The 15,327-nt window shown below is 45.5% G+C and overlaps 1 protein-coding gene across 1 annotated transcript in view; it reads left to right on the top strand.

The window, feature by feature from the left end:
• The first annotated feature begins 496 nt into the window (after positions 1 to 496).
• Positions 497 to 15,327, top strand: part of EFCAB12 (EF-hand calcium binding domain 12) — a 150,352-nt gene continuing 135,521 nt past the window's right edge. Inside the window, exon 1 of the mRNA XM_078662392.1 lies at positions 497 to 613. The gene's annotated coding sequence lies outside the window, so the exon portion shown is untranslated. The remainder of the gene's footprint in view (positions 614 to 15,327) is intronic.

The raw sequence follows: 15,327 nt of genomic DNA, 5'->3' as shown, positions 1-15,327 counted from the left end.
TTGCTGTTGTTCAGAACGGTCTGGAACATGATGCATTGCGAAATAAGTAGATTAATTCCCTGCTCTGGCCTCATGAAGCCCCTTCCTTAATGCGGACTAGGTCTGGAAAGCATTAGTTTTTTCTGGCAGCCTAGAATGCTCTGCCATCCACGGACACTAGATGGCGCTGGCCACGTCCTGATTTGGAAGTGCTCCCATTATACGAAGCTATTATGACTGTAATCAAGCTCATTTACGCCTCCATCGCTGCCGTGTTTGTACGCACGTACGCGTGCAGCCATGTTAGATCGGACTGCAACCAGCCACTTATCTGCCAGCAAAGCAATCTCCCCCAAACGTAGATGGCGTACGCTAGCGACGTCTGAAAATTAACCCCTCTCTGTCAGTTTCATTGTCTTCTGTGCTTTTATGACGTCATTAACCCGCCCTGCATGATGTTCTGACAGACGGGAAAGGCCTTGTTTGGGCGGGACTATGGCTGAAGGCTGGACCAGTTGCCATGGTGACCGGATGTAACATTCCAATCGCGAGAATGAACCGCGGAGTCCTCGGGTGCAAATTTGTAGCAGTTTTCTGGAAGTGTTTTGGAACTTGAGTCCAGCATCAGAGACAGGTACACAACCAGCTCCCCCATACCGAAAATACCCTCTGACGCCTCCCCAAATACAAATGTATTTATTTATTTAATGCGATTTTCTATAGCGCTAACATTACCCGAAGGTGTCAGAGCGCTTTACAAAAGAACCCGTTGCGATACATAAGGATTTAGGATTACATGAGTTACGTAAAAGATACAAACAGGAAAAAAAATTGCAAATGTACAAGTTGTAAACTCACTCAAGGAAGAGATACAAATGGATAAACTCTAAGAATCACATAGGAATGGTAGTGAGTACAAAGGTCTACTACATATACTAGTGGTTAGAGTTATGTAAATGTAAATGTCATTGTACTTATAGAGCGCACTGTCACCAGACGGTCACCTTGCAGTGTTGCCTATTCAGCTTCCTGGCGCTGATACTCATACCGCTGTGGAACCCCTCCTGGCTTTCCCTGTTAAGTGTCCACTCCTGGGCACCCCCAGCGCTGTTGGGGCCGGTGTGGAGGCTTAGCAAACTATTGCCCAGAGTTGCAGCGTGGGGCCCGTGATTAGAATAGGCACCGAGGCGAGAATTAACAGGTCCGAGGAAATTGAGCCCGAGACCCGCCGAGGCGGGAATCGAACCCTGGTCCCTGGCCAAAACTCTGCATCAGGGTCTGCCACTCTAACCATTGAGCCACACTCCTCCACATATATATACAAATAGTAGATTTTCTCAGGATTCCATTTTACCAGCGATTCGGCTTGGACAAGTACACAACACAGTGTTTGTCACAACAAAAGTATGGTATCCTCCCTTTCAGATTAAAGAGGTTCAGGTACTACGTACCGGACAGTACCTGCCCATTTAAAGCACTGGGTAGTCCAGTGTTTCCAATGTAAATAGGTGGCGTCTAAGAAATGAGCAAAACACCACTTTGGGGGGCATTGTTACTTCCTTTAGTATAGAAGTACACACCGAAATATAGTGTGGTAGACAAAGTGGCACATATTATATGTGATGAGCAGAGGCGCAACTAAAGCCAAATTTCGGGGGGGGCTAAGAAAAAAATTCGGGGGGGGCTGAACCTTTAATCAGTAGTCAGAGTGGAGCTGCAGGGCCTCCAACAAGGGGTGAAACAACAGCAAGGCCTAATTAGCATTGGTCTTTTAAAGGCCTGTGAAACGTTCGGGTGTGGCTGTGTGTGTGCCCGGGATCTGTCTCATCCCGGGCTGCCACACGCGACCCGGTGAGTTCAATGGGTGTTGCGCGCCTGGTGATGAGTTCCAGACTTCTCAACATATTGAGTCTCCAAAGAGGTAATCCATTGAAGTGAGTGGAAGTGCTCTAATTTTGGAGGGTTGAGGAATTCTTGCTGGTCAGTGATCCCTGTGAAGTCTATGAGATGCATTTAGCACGTTGGAAGATTTTTCTGTTTGTATCTTTTATTTAACGCATGTAATCCTAAGTCCTTATGTTTTGCAACTGGTTCTTATGTAAAGCGCTCTGACACCTTCGGGTAAAGTTTGCGCTATATAAAATCGCATTAAATAAAATAAAAATAAAATAAAATAAATAACTCAAAGGAGGTGCATTCCTCCAAATGAAGGTGAATTGTGAGGTATGTCCAATAATAGGAAGTTAGATGTGGCAGCAGCTTCCGTAGTCTGTGCTCTCAAAGTGCTCAAGTTTCTCAGGGCCAAGGCGGAGAAATGAACGCTGCCCCAGTTTTTCTTTGCATTCTGAGACTTGTACTCTGGATTTAACAGTGGTACAAAGTAGGACTACAAGTCCCAGGATGCAAGGCTAAAATTTAGACTGGATGAGCTACTCACTCCTACACCTGGGAATCTTGAGACCTTTAGGTTCTCCTAAAGTGATACACGTGTTTTTCCACAGGCCATGTGTCGCATAAAATCGCCTTTATTCCTCACCCACGGAGAACCAGTAGCCAGAACGTCTGTTAAGATATCGAAAGAGAATCTCAAAACAAGTACCAAAATGCAAAGTTAAAACAAGCATTGGCAAAGGCAATAAGCCTGTAGCTGTCTGCCACACTTTTAGCTTTGTCAGTGCTTGTTTGGTTTTGTTATGGTGTTTGCAAAACTTTTATCTTTGGGAGCTGACGGGCCCTCATTAATATTTTTTTTTAAAAAGCATTGGCTAAAAGCAAAAATGTTTTTTGGGTCTCAAAATGCACACAGCGACAAAGTATAACCTGGCACTTTTTTGTGTGCTTTTTTTAGTTTCGTTTTTAAAAAAAAAACATTTGGTTTTATATAACGCAAACTCGCCCCGAAGGTATCAGAGAGCTTTACATAAGCATCAGTTGCGTTACAGACGGATACTATCATTTTAGTAGGCATGGGGAGATGTGATTTACACACAATCACAGGATATTGAGCGTTCCTGCTGAGAATCGAACCCGGTTCCCCAAATCGAGGTCGACTTCTCTAGCAACTACCTTGAGTGTGGATGTGCTCCTTGTAAAAGAGCAGAATCATGTCACTCACAGTGAAGGTAACCAATAGCTGAAGTGGGCTGATCCACTAGCCCATGCTGTATGCTGTAGCATAGGCGCTGGAAGTAGGGGCAGGGAGGGTGCTGCAGCAGAAATAATCATGCTGGAGTTCAGAAGGTGAATGAACAATAAAGATAATTTAAAATCATGTTTCTATCTTGACACATTCACTGTACGTTAGGAGACAACGGTCAAATGTCAGGCTATGTCTTTTTGCAAATTGCTGCTTAATCGTTTAACATGTTTTTAATAGAATCAAGAGACTTTACTTAGTGATGTGCAAATGATAATTATTTTCTGAAACCCTATGTCAACAGGTTGTTGCTGCGGCACATAGTTATATCTATAAAACTACATGTTTGTTCAAATTTAATAGTCATTTCAATGGAAAATGTGTTGTCTGTAAATGACCGTCCACTTGAACGCCATGCTTTAGTAATATATTTGTGACAGTCTGCTCCAAAATGAACCACCTGCACCATACCACACTCTTACCACTCTCCTGCTCAAGGGGCGTCACTCATTTGCTACACTTGTTCTTTATGTGAAAGTTTTCAGAATCCCTATGACTCCAGTGATCTAACATTGATGGTAGCACCCCCAATCTGAAATGTTCCAGCACTGCCGGCAGAAAGCAAGTCAATTATGCATATAATTTTAGTAAAATCACATGGTTTTGGCTAACACCAGAAAAGCTAAAAGTTTTGGCAAACGCCAGACCTGAAAAATGCTTGATATGTTACCCTGGGGTTCTTGATTTCTACAGGCATTAGTTCCTGCATATATTTGTGTGCCTTGTACTTCTGGAAACCGGAGAAAACCACAGTTGTCATTTTTAGGTTTCGCACTGCGAACCGATCGCGAAGCGATCGTCGCTGCCAGACTCTATTGTAATCGTTTCTGCTTTCAAGGAGTCAAGGGAGACAGGAGACAAGTGATGTGCACGCGCGCGTAAACGGATCAGGTCACGCGCGCTTCCTGTCTCCCATGGCTCCTTGGAAGCAGACTCACACGCACACACGCACGCACACACACACATACAGACCCCCCCCGCCGCCGCGCATACACACACTCACACACACACATAGAGAACCCCCCCAACCCCGCCGCCGCGCATACACACACGCACGCACACACACACATAGAGAACCCCCCGCCGCCGCGCATACACACACGCACACACACACATAGAGAACCCCCCGCCGCCGCGCATACACACACGCACACACACACATAGAGAACCCCCCACACGCCCCGCAGCCGCGCATGCACACACACACACACACATACATACAGAACCCCCCGGAACCCCGGCGCTTACTCACACACATCCCCTACCTCGGCTCGGCGTGTCTTCTCATCACAGCTTGCACAGGGACAGCCAACGTGCACGTGCACGGCGACGGCGTCTCCTGCGCTACAACCGTGGTTTCGGTTTCGCGGCCTAACCTTGCCATTGGCTGTACTGCCGCCAACCGGCACTTGATTAGCTGCAGAGCAATTACGCAGCTCTGTCCCTGCTTCTTGAAGAGTTCCCCGAGCGAGCAGTATAGCACACAGGTCACTTAGGGACATATTGCTTGGTGGGGCGTGAGTCTAATGTGGGGCATCTGTCTTTGCGTATGACCGACCACTGGTTGGAATCCGGACGGGGTAGGTTCAGTCTTTCATCCTTCACAGCTAATAAAGTACTATCGAGTTGGCTAAAAGTTACGCTTTATATTGGTAAAAGTAACCTGGTGTTCACAGTGCGCGGAGAGCTGCGATCCTGTCAGATAAATATAGTTTATCGAAATGATAGATAGATGTAGTGATTCGGTGTTACATATAAGTCATGTATGAAGAAATCCCCCCCGAACCCAATGCACATATAGTGCTTTGCTTTAGTTGCGCTCCTGAACTCCCACCATACTCTAGAAATCCGGTAGTAAATCTGGAGCACTGCAACAGTCAGAGGCCGCAAAAAAAGTTCACGCTTCTTTTACGTTAAATGGGACGAGTTTAGCGATTCAAAGGAGAATACCACAGGTGAAGGCATCACGGGCATCTATTTTTCCACAAATGGTTCTGTGAGATTTTGATGCGAGGGCTCCTCTGATTAGTGTTTTTATATTTACAATAACGCGGTTATGTAAAAAAAAAACAGGCATATTTGTAGGATATAAAACAACCTTTCAAGAGGCACCATAACACCCCGCACGGCCCTTGGGTGCCCCAGGGTGGGGGGCGGGCGTACAGGGGCCGGAGAAATGTGTGACCGGAAGTTGGAAGCAGCGCCTCCCTCCACTTCCTGCAACAGGTTCCTTTTTACGGTGGCTGTGGCTCTTTCTACAGTCTGCCCCGGCGTCACTGCACCTGCTACACGGATAACTATGTCCCTGTGAATTATCGGGGCAGCGGCTGACGTGCCTCTGTTCCAGCACAGAACACACCTGGTTGTGGTTCGCCCAGAGAGCAGACCGCCACCTGCCCCACCCCCACTCAAGCTAATTAGGTCAGAATAATTGTGCAGCTACAGATTAAGATGCTCATTTAGACTCCAATGAAAACAAGCATTTGCAATGCAATAAGTCTCGCATTGACACAAGTCTGAGCTATTGACATTGTAAATAACAATGCCTTTTATTTATGTTTTTTAAAAATAAAATTAAAAAAGGCATTGTTATTTGCAATGTCAATAGCTCAAACTCACGTCAATGCGAAACCTATTGCATTGTAAATGCTTGTATTATATTATAGTTGCACTTTCAAAGCCCATACATTTAGTCACATTACTTTTAATTGATCTATTAAGGTTTTTCGTGAAAGCATTGCTCCTTTTAAAATAAACGTTTTCATACCTTTAATGGTGTCACCTAATAAGTAGTATCTTCTGCCCATAGAAGTGTTTTAGGATCAATGCATTCCCGCGTTTAGTGGGACAGAAACATTTCTCAGCTATTTATCAAAGGTTTAAAAAAAAAACGATTGTTGCCGAAGCAGTATGAACCTACCATCATTTTCAAAGCAACATTTCATAACAATCTTGTATAAAGCAAGTTAACATTTTAAGGAATGTTTGTAAGCAGTATTTTGTTTTGCTTTAGTTAACAGAAACAACTGTTCATCTAGGGATGTGTGCTTGCACTTAAAGCATCTGCAATTCCATACCTGCTGTATATTTTGCATAGGCAGCATTAACCATTGCTCAAAGGCCGTGTGTTGTACCCAATAGGCAGTATTAGTAGTTTGTCAGGGAATGTGTGTTCTGCAGAGAGGGTATCAATCTTTCCCAAGGGTCTGGGTGTGTTTTACCTATAGGGGTCAGTGATTTCATCCCTGCACAAACTGATTGCTTGGGGATTTATATTCTCAGCATAGAAAGCATATACTTTCCCACGGTCACACATAGGACACATGCTATTAGATGCGGTGTTTATGGTGGGTATTCATGTGGACTACTTCAATTGGTTGACTAATTTTTATGTATGCATTTAGATATTCCACCGCATAATTAAGTTTAGTTTGATAACTTTATTTCGGTCAACGACCATAAAAGCACAGATAAAATATGTACATACAATAAAATACATAAATAATTAAGAACCAGCAGTTAAAACATTATTAAACAATCAGTTATCAAACGAAAAATGGCCATCATTATAATTAATCACAATTAATCAAATTGGACCTTCTACGCCACATGCCGTACAAAAAGCGGGAGACCGAAAACACAATTTATTTATTTATTTATTTTTTGCATTTGTATGGCGCGCAGCTACCCAACAAGGGTTTCCCGGCGCCGATGACAGAATTGAAGCAATTTTTAGGAGGATGGTAAATGACGGTGGATTATTTCTGGAAGAGCCAGGTCTTTAGCTGTTTTCTGAAGATGTTATACCTGTCTTCTTTACGGATATGGGGGGGGAGTTTGTTCCAGAGTGTGGGCCCCATGACAGCGAAAGATCTTCCTCCCATTCTTGCAAGTCTGAACTTTGGGGTGGAAAAGTTTGCAGCATTTTGAGAACGTAGTGCTCTAGCCGGGGTGTAGGGAGTGGCGAGGGTTTGGAGATATTTAGGGGCGGTACCAGATTTGATCCTAAACATATAGCTCAGGGCTTTGAACCTGATGCGGCTTTCCACCCTGAGCCAATGTAGGTCTTTTAGGTGGCTGGACACACTGGAGGTTTTTGGGATATTACAGAGTAGCCTAGCCGCTGAGTTCTGGACCACTTGTAGTCGGTTAATGACAGCTTTGTTGGAGCCTAGATAGAGAATGTAGCCGTAGTCAATCCTAGATGTAATAAGTGCATTGACTACGGACTTTTGGGTGTCAAGGGGCAACATCCAAAGGATCTTCCTTAACCATTTCAGGATGGTGAAGCAGAGGCCAACCACTCTGTTTGCCTGCTGATTCATGGACAAGGTGTTGTCGATGATGACTCCCAGATTTCTAACTTGAGTAGCGGGAGTGGGGATGGAACCGAGCTCGGAGGGCCAGTGAGATGCGTTCCAGAGGTCTTTGTTTTTCCCCAGAAGGAGGACCTCGGTCTTGTCTCCATTGAGTTTCAGCTGGTGTGCGGACATCCAGCTGAAGATGTTTTGGAGACCTTGTTTGAGACAAGATGGTATAAGTGGGTTTGCTTCTGACAGGGAGAAGATGATTTGAGAATCATCAGCGTATGTCATGAGGGTGAGGCCAGATACATCAGCTAGATCAGCCAAGGGCCGGAGGTAGAGATTGAAAAACAGAGGGCTTAGGATGGAGCCCTGTGGTACTCCATGGGGGGCGCTCATTGTATCGGAGCAGGCTATTGAGGATGTAATTTGGAAGGTTCTCTGTGACAAGAAGGACTCAATCCATTTTAGTGCATCCCCCCTGATGCCATTTCTCCCCAGGGTGGCCAGGAGTTTGGAGTGGGAGATGGTGTCGAAAGCCGCACTCAAGTCTAGTAAAATGAGTGCGACTGTCTGACCATCGTCTAGGAGTTTCCTGATGTTTTCGGTAACTCCTAGTAGGGCAGTTTCAGTAGAGAAGCCGGCCCTAAACCCAGATTGAGATGGATGGAGAAGACAGTTTTCTTCGGTGAAGAGGGTGAGGGCAGAGTGAATATGTCTTTCCAACAATTTTGAAAAAATAGGGAAGAGTGAGATCGGCCGGTAATTTGAGGGGAGCTCCGGATTTGCAGTGGGTTTTTTTAAAAGTGGGCTGACCATGGCGTGTTTCCATATTGAGGGTACTTCGGCGAGCTGAAGGGAAGAATTTAAAGTTTCAGCAATGATTGACAGGGCAGGAACGTCCAGATTTTTAAGAACAGAAGCGGGTACCGGATCACGAGGGGAACCCGATTTAACAGTTTTTAGGGTGGAAACAAGTGATTATATGGTAAAAGGAGGCCAAGATTCAATGATGTTAATGTCATTTGGCCAGGAGGGAGTTGATTCACAAGGGTCACGGGTAGGGAGATTACTCCTAATGCCAGAGATGATATTCTCAATTTTCTCATTAAAAAAGGAGGCAAGATCTTGGCATTGTTTTTTCTCTAAAGGGCGAGCCGATGCGGCCGTTTTTTCCCCTGCGAGGTTCTTTACCGTGTTGAATAGCATTTTCGCTTTGTTTGGCGCAGTATTGATGGTTTTGGCCACATGAAGGGCACGGGCTTTGTTACAGGCTGAGTGGTATTCGTTTCTGGCTTTGTGGTACGTGATTTTTTTTATCATGAGCGTAGTCTTTCCGCCAATTTCTTTCGAGGGTTTTGCATTTAGATTTAATGGTTTTCAGGGAATCGGTAAACCAAGGAGCCGGGGGGCGGTGGGTATTACTTTTTACTTGGGATAGGGGAAGACATCTTTCGATGGCGTTTTCTAGCCAGGAGTGAGTGGCCAGAGCAATATTTTCTATGTCAGTGACTGGACCTGGAAGCTGCCTTTCTAGAGTACGATTAAGTTCCTTCATATCTAGAAGTTTCCAGTTCCTTATCATAGATGAGGGCCGGATGGTGTTTGTTATCGGAGATGTTGGTAATTTTAGACAAAAATGAATAAGGTAATGATCTGACCAGCAAATCGGAGTCGTGTCTAGCCAGGAGAGTTGAGGAATGTTTGTGAAAACGGGATCAAGCAGATGCCCCGCCTTGTGGGTAGCCCCAGTGTTAATTGGGGTTAAATTTAAAGCTGCTAGATCGTCGAGTAAGTTAGTGCAAGCCGTATTTAGGGGATCGTCCAAGTGCAGATTTAGGTCTCCCAGAAGAGTGAAGTTTTTTGAGGCAAGATGAAAGGGAGTAATGTAATTTATCAGATTTGCAGCCCAGGAGTTGGCATATCCAGGGGGCCTGTATATTAGGATGCCAGAGATCGTAAAATTAGGGTTAAGGGAAATTTTAAACGAAGCTGCTTCACAGTCAGGGATGGGGACGGATTCAAGCGTGCATGTGATGTCCCGCTTGAATATGATAGCGATTCCTCCTCCTATATGACCTTCTCTGTCTCTCCTGACTATGGCATAGTCAGGGGGAAGTGCGGTTGCTATGTCAGGGCCAGCGCTGTCATGCAGCCATGTTTCTGTTAGGAAGAGGGCGCTTGGTTTGTTGTCCATTAAAAGATTAAAAATGTCAAATTTGTGCTGTGGTAAGGATCTGCAGTTAACACTGTAGAAGGAGAATTCACGAGTCTTTGGGGTTGCTCGCAGTTTAGGTGTTAACTTGATGGGTGAAGGGTCAGGGTGGGGCTGAAAGTTAGACAGGCTCAAATTGCAGTTACAGCACGAAGTGCCACTGGTAAGAGAGGGCATTAGTACACAGCAATCTTTGTGTTTTATTGGGCGCAGGCTTTTGAGATATGCAGAGCTCATACCTGTATTATGCCGCGCCAATAGGGTATTGTTCTGTGCCCCATGCCCCGTACTGTCCCGGACGGGCCCAGACGGGCTGGTCTTAGGCTTGTCTTTGGCGCGGCTATGGCGCGGTCGCAGCGCGTACTCGCTGCGCGTCATAGAGGGCATCAGGCTTATGTAGAGGACGGGCTCTTCAGCTCCGCCTCTGTCCGCTCAGCCAATCGGTGCCTGCCACGGCCGGGAGGCCGGAAGAAGGAACCTCCCTGCGCCCTCCACTCAAACAAGCCTAGCGCTTGCGGTGGACCGGGGCAGCAGGAGTCATTAAATGGTGAGTGGAGCAATCAAAATCTTACATGTCACATAGTACAATGAGGGGGGATGTATCATATTTTAAAATTCTAACGGCTTGAGCACAATGTTTTAGTCCCAGATTTCTACATAGTGGTACCAGCCAAGCTCTCCGGATTGCGCTATAAGCAGGGCAAAAGAACAAAACATGGGCAATGTCTTCTTTGCTATTGTTGCAGACAGGGCAGATTCCCTACTCTTGACCTGCCCATTTGCAGGTCAGTGTCCCAAGTGGCAGGCAACCGTGCCTTAATTGTGTATATAGTTTTCTTGCAGGGGGAGGTTCTATTTGGTCCAGAAATTTCTCCCTTCTGGGCACGAGTTTTACCTGCAAAAATTCAGAGGACAACCTGCCCATACTTGGCAAGCGGTGCAGCAAACTTAGGTTGTAGTGCCTCAGAGAGGCCAGCAGCTCAGTTCTCCCCACCAATGGACAAGTCTCCGCCGGGGTCTCCCAAATTTGGGGCATTCCTATTCGATAGGCAATAGTTTTAATGTGGAGCAACCAGGGTATTTTCTTACTCTTCAACGACCCCCAGACAGCAGCAAACTCAGCTCTGTAGTCCGCAAGCTCAGGTACTGTCCAGAGCCTTCTCCAGTACAGGAGGGGTCGGGCCGCTAATAGTTCAGAGATAGGCTCCACACCTAGGTCAAATCTCAAGGGTATGAGCGGGGTGCTTTGTGGTAGACCAATCAGATTCCTCATAAAGGCCCGTTCAACCCTGAGAAGGCTTGCTATGCTCGAATGTCCCCAAAGTTCTGCACCGTAAGTTACAGCAGGTCTAGCTTGAACACTGTAGATTTCAAGCGCTGGGGAGACTGGTTTAAATTGCGTTGTCCGCTGGAACTTACCTATGCCCCCTAGTATCTGTGAGAGCTTTAGGGTGGATTTGGCTACCTGAGGGCCCCAACCAAAGTCCTCAGTCAAAGTGACCCCCAGGTATACAAAGGTTCTCACCCTTTCGAGCGGGGTACCGTTTAATGTAGGGCTAGGGCGGGTGCGTTTCGGGGGACAGAAGATCATATATTTTGTTTTCTCTAAATTAATCTCGAGTCCCTGCGAGGCGCAGAATGAAACAAAACCGTCCAGAACCCGCTGGATGCCTATTGATGTTCGCGACAACAATAAGGTGTCGTCTGCGAACATCAGAGCAGGCACCCGACCTGACGCCAACCAAGGGGCGTCGCTATCCCTGACTCTATCTAGTTCCCCCACCAGGCCATTTATATAGAGACTAAAGAGCGTAGGAGCCAGGGCGCAGCCCTGGCGTACGCCTCTAGTTACAGGAAAACGTGCAGATAGTTCCCCGTTCTTCCCGCACCTCACCCGGGCATAGTTCCCTTCATGAAACCGCTTCAAGACCTCCAATAGATAGGGAGGAAGGCCAAGGTCTTTTAAGACCCTCCATAAACTCTCCCTCGGCACAAGGTCGAAAGCGGCCCGCAGGTCAACGAAGACCAGGTAGAGGCTGCCACCCTCGACACTTACGGTCTTCCAAAAAAGGACCTGCAGCCTAAAGAGTTGGTCCATGGTCGAGATCCCTGATCTAAAGCCGGCCTGAAGGGTAGTCATTACTTCATGCTCCTCCGCCCATCCCAGTATTCTATCCAGGAGTATCCGGCCCATCAGTTTCTGGGTAGTATCCAAGAGACTGATTGGTCTATAATTTGACGGCTCCAAAGGGCACCCCTTCTTGTAATTAAGTGTTATGTACGTTCAAGAGTTTGGTTTTAGGCTTATGCCAAGGGCTTTTCAGTTTTAGTCTTAGAGGTTTAGCCTAGGTGACTAGGTGTATCCCTAGGAGTCGAGGTATAACCTGGAGTAGCCTGGGAGCTTAGATTTAGGAGTATGGACATAGGCATAGGAATGTAAAATCATTCCCGTCTTATCAAGCACATCTTTTGTTGGTCTGATTTTACGTTATTCAATAGATGTTAATAACTTCCAAGGGGTAACAAGAAAATGGGTTATAACACCTCCTACTTATAAACACACTCATTGATGCACAGCAGCACTTCAAAAATCGACCCCCCATCTTTCTTTAAAGCAACAATCACAAACATTAGGAAGACAACAAGTGACTCACCTGTCGACTTTCCTTCCCATTGTTGTTACACCCCCTCCTAAAAGTTAACTTCAACAACTTAGAGCCAATGACCCTAACTGGTGTTATGGAATCATTCTAGACAACCAAAGCCTTTTGGCACATCCCAGCTCCACTGTAAAGGATAAGAAAGTTCTCCTTAGCATAATGGCAGACATCAAAACCATGATCAGCATTACTAGTTTCCCCCAAAACTCTGTCCTGGATAAACTCAAACTAACAGTCATTCGCACACCATCACCCCCTCTAGAAAAAAAGCCTTGAGCCTAAACCTAGAAGCAGCTCCCAAATCATTGATCTGTATGAAGCCTGCCTTTCCAAAATACAACAAAAGAAACAAAAGTTACATAGCAACTAAAGTTTTACATGAAAATGTATTGCATTTTTTCCATGCACAGTAATTAGCCTTCATATCAAGAAGTGTGACAGTCTATGCTGGCAGACATCTGGTGGGGGGCAGGCTTGGTTGAAACTCAACCAGTCTCTCTCATTCTGTTGGATCTGTTGGCTTCCTGTGACACAACCAACCACCTTATGTTGCTAAATGGACATAGGTATCAGCTGGATCAATTGGTACCTCAAGAACAAAGCCTCTGAGAGAAGGCCCTTTCTGGCAGAAGAACAATGTTTTGCAGTGGTCATGAAGATTCCACACTGCCCTGAATCTCTTCAAAGTCAGAAGTGTTTTAAGGCTTTGGGCAGAGTGGGCAATTGCCCAGTGCCTCCACTTTTCAAGTGACTCCCTGGTAAAGTATTTTTTCTCCCACTCGATCTTTCAGAACATCTCTCTGCCTATCTCCACCTCTGGCTTTCTCTACCTAGTGTCAGTTTAAGGAATTGTAGGGTCCCAAGGAAAGACTTTCAGCTGTTTTGTGTGAAAGTTAATATATAAATCAATATTGTTTGGCATCATGTAGGCGTGAAAAAGCCTTAGGTTGTTTAGTGTATCTAGAAACCACAACAATATATTAAAAAACCTCACAGATGACCTTGTAGATAAAGGAGAGCTACCACTGTCCAAATAGGATGAGATCCGTCTACTTAGAAAGGAGCTTGTGATTTTCTCCGGTTGCTTTGACCCCACTTTATAGGAACAGTTTTCACGTCATCACAAAGGGTGATAAATCTGGGAGTTGTATGATATGGGAATGTCCTTTGTCACCCGGATGAATATGCTGGTCAGAGGGGCAAACGTCCCCCTTTCCCATGCAAGGATGAAATTGATGCTAGCTTGCCTACGGCCAACATTAAAACCACATCAAAGTTATATGTAAAACACTTTCCCCTATGTGTGTGTGTCACTAGGTGGTGCTCCCAAAGTGAACAAGACTGGTGACATATTTAAAACTGGGTTTCCGGTTGTAGGTGGAAATCTGTCCATATGGTATTTCAAATGGTGCGTGTCAAGTCGACCAGCAGGGTCCTCAGGAATGATACAATGGTCATTTGTGGCTCACTTCTTGGCAGGATTTTCCTTTCAGTAGCATGAAATTTGAAAATACAGGTGAAAGGAAGGGTTATGAGGAATGGACTGGTTGGGAAGGAGACCTGGAGTGACCAAGGGAAAAGTATTAATGATGTTTTTGCTAACGTTAGCACTTCCCTACCATGCGTCTTATTAGTTAGTGACTGACTACACAAGTACCTTTTCTGCAACCCAGAATATACCAGGTTATTGAACAAAAGCTCAGAATTGAATGTTGAGATCCATGATGACATAAAACCATCTACTAGCCTTAGTCTACATTGATTGCGACAAACTTACTGGTGTAAATTTTTACTTTTCATTGGTATCACACGTGACGAGATGTAGACTTCTAAATATATAAATCACCTGGTCTTGGGATCTTCTTTTGTGATCTATAAATATAACAGGATGCTGTTCATTGCAGTGTTGCCAGATTCCAGAAGTTTGTCCTGATCAAAAGTAAATCTGTTTCAACTGTTAGTTGGTGAGAACCTGGTTCAGAGGAACTGTGCACTTAAACCCACCCAGGCGTAGTGTTGTATGTTCTGGCAGACATGCTTAATTCTCTTCACCTACAGAGCACAGTCGCTCTGTTTTACAGGTGGCTGCCAGTTTTTTTCAGGGGTTCCCTCTTAGACTGTTGGATTCTGCACAGTACTGATAGCCTCCTTTTGGTACCGTTGCTGTCAACATTCTTTCCTGATTTAGTTTTGGAGGATCCGTTGCCACTTTGGTCGCCCCTTGCAGTGTCTTCTGGTTTTTCCCTGTCACCCAGCATAGGTTGGCTTTGTTGTCATATTGTAATGTCCTTTATGTTTTCCTAAAAAATGAAGTCTTCTTGTGATGTTATCACAGTGGTACCGTTCTAAGAAGTTCTGAGCTGCTGAACTCCAAACATGATCTTCTTGTGATGCTTTCACCATGGTGCCATTTCGAGATGTTCAGAGCAGTTGAACTCCAAACATGATCTTCTTGTAATGCCATCACAATGGTGCCGTTCTAAGATGTTCAGAGCAGCTGAACTCCAAATATGATCTTCTTGTGATGCCATCACAATGGTGCCGTTCTAAGATGTTCAGAGCAGCTGAACACCAAACATGATCTTCTTGTGATGCTATTCCCATGGTGCCATTTTCAGATGTTTGCTTTGTTCGCCTTAAGTTGGCAGGGTATGCCCAGACGTGGGTCCCTTGCTCACTTTTCCGCTGGATTCAAGCTAGCCTGGCTGATGAAGGGTGTTGCCCAGAAACCGGTCCCAGGATACTTGTTTCCGGTTCAGGGAAGACCTGGCTTGGCAGTTCCGGTTGGGCTGTTCCCAAGAGGCACAGGGTCAAGACTGATTTGCATATAGCTGGGTCTGAACTGAGGTGGTGAAGTGAGCAAAGGAATGATGATGGATTCAACCCAGATCTGTGACTAGGGGGGTGAGTTTCTGAAAAATTTCAGCGCTCCGTCCATCATCTCCTTGTGTTTATTTTGTTTGCCCTAAGTTG

This window comes from Lissotriton helveticus, chromosome 9 (genome assembly GCF_964261635.1).
Source record: "Lissotriton helveticus chromosome 9, aLisHel1.1, whole genome shotgun sequence".
Taxonomy (NCBI): Eukaryota; Metazoa; Chordata; class Amphibia; order Caudata; family Salamandridae; genus Lissotriton; species Lissotriton helveticus.
This window is presented reverse-complemented; position numbering and strand designations above follow the sequence as displayed.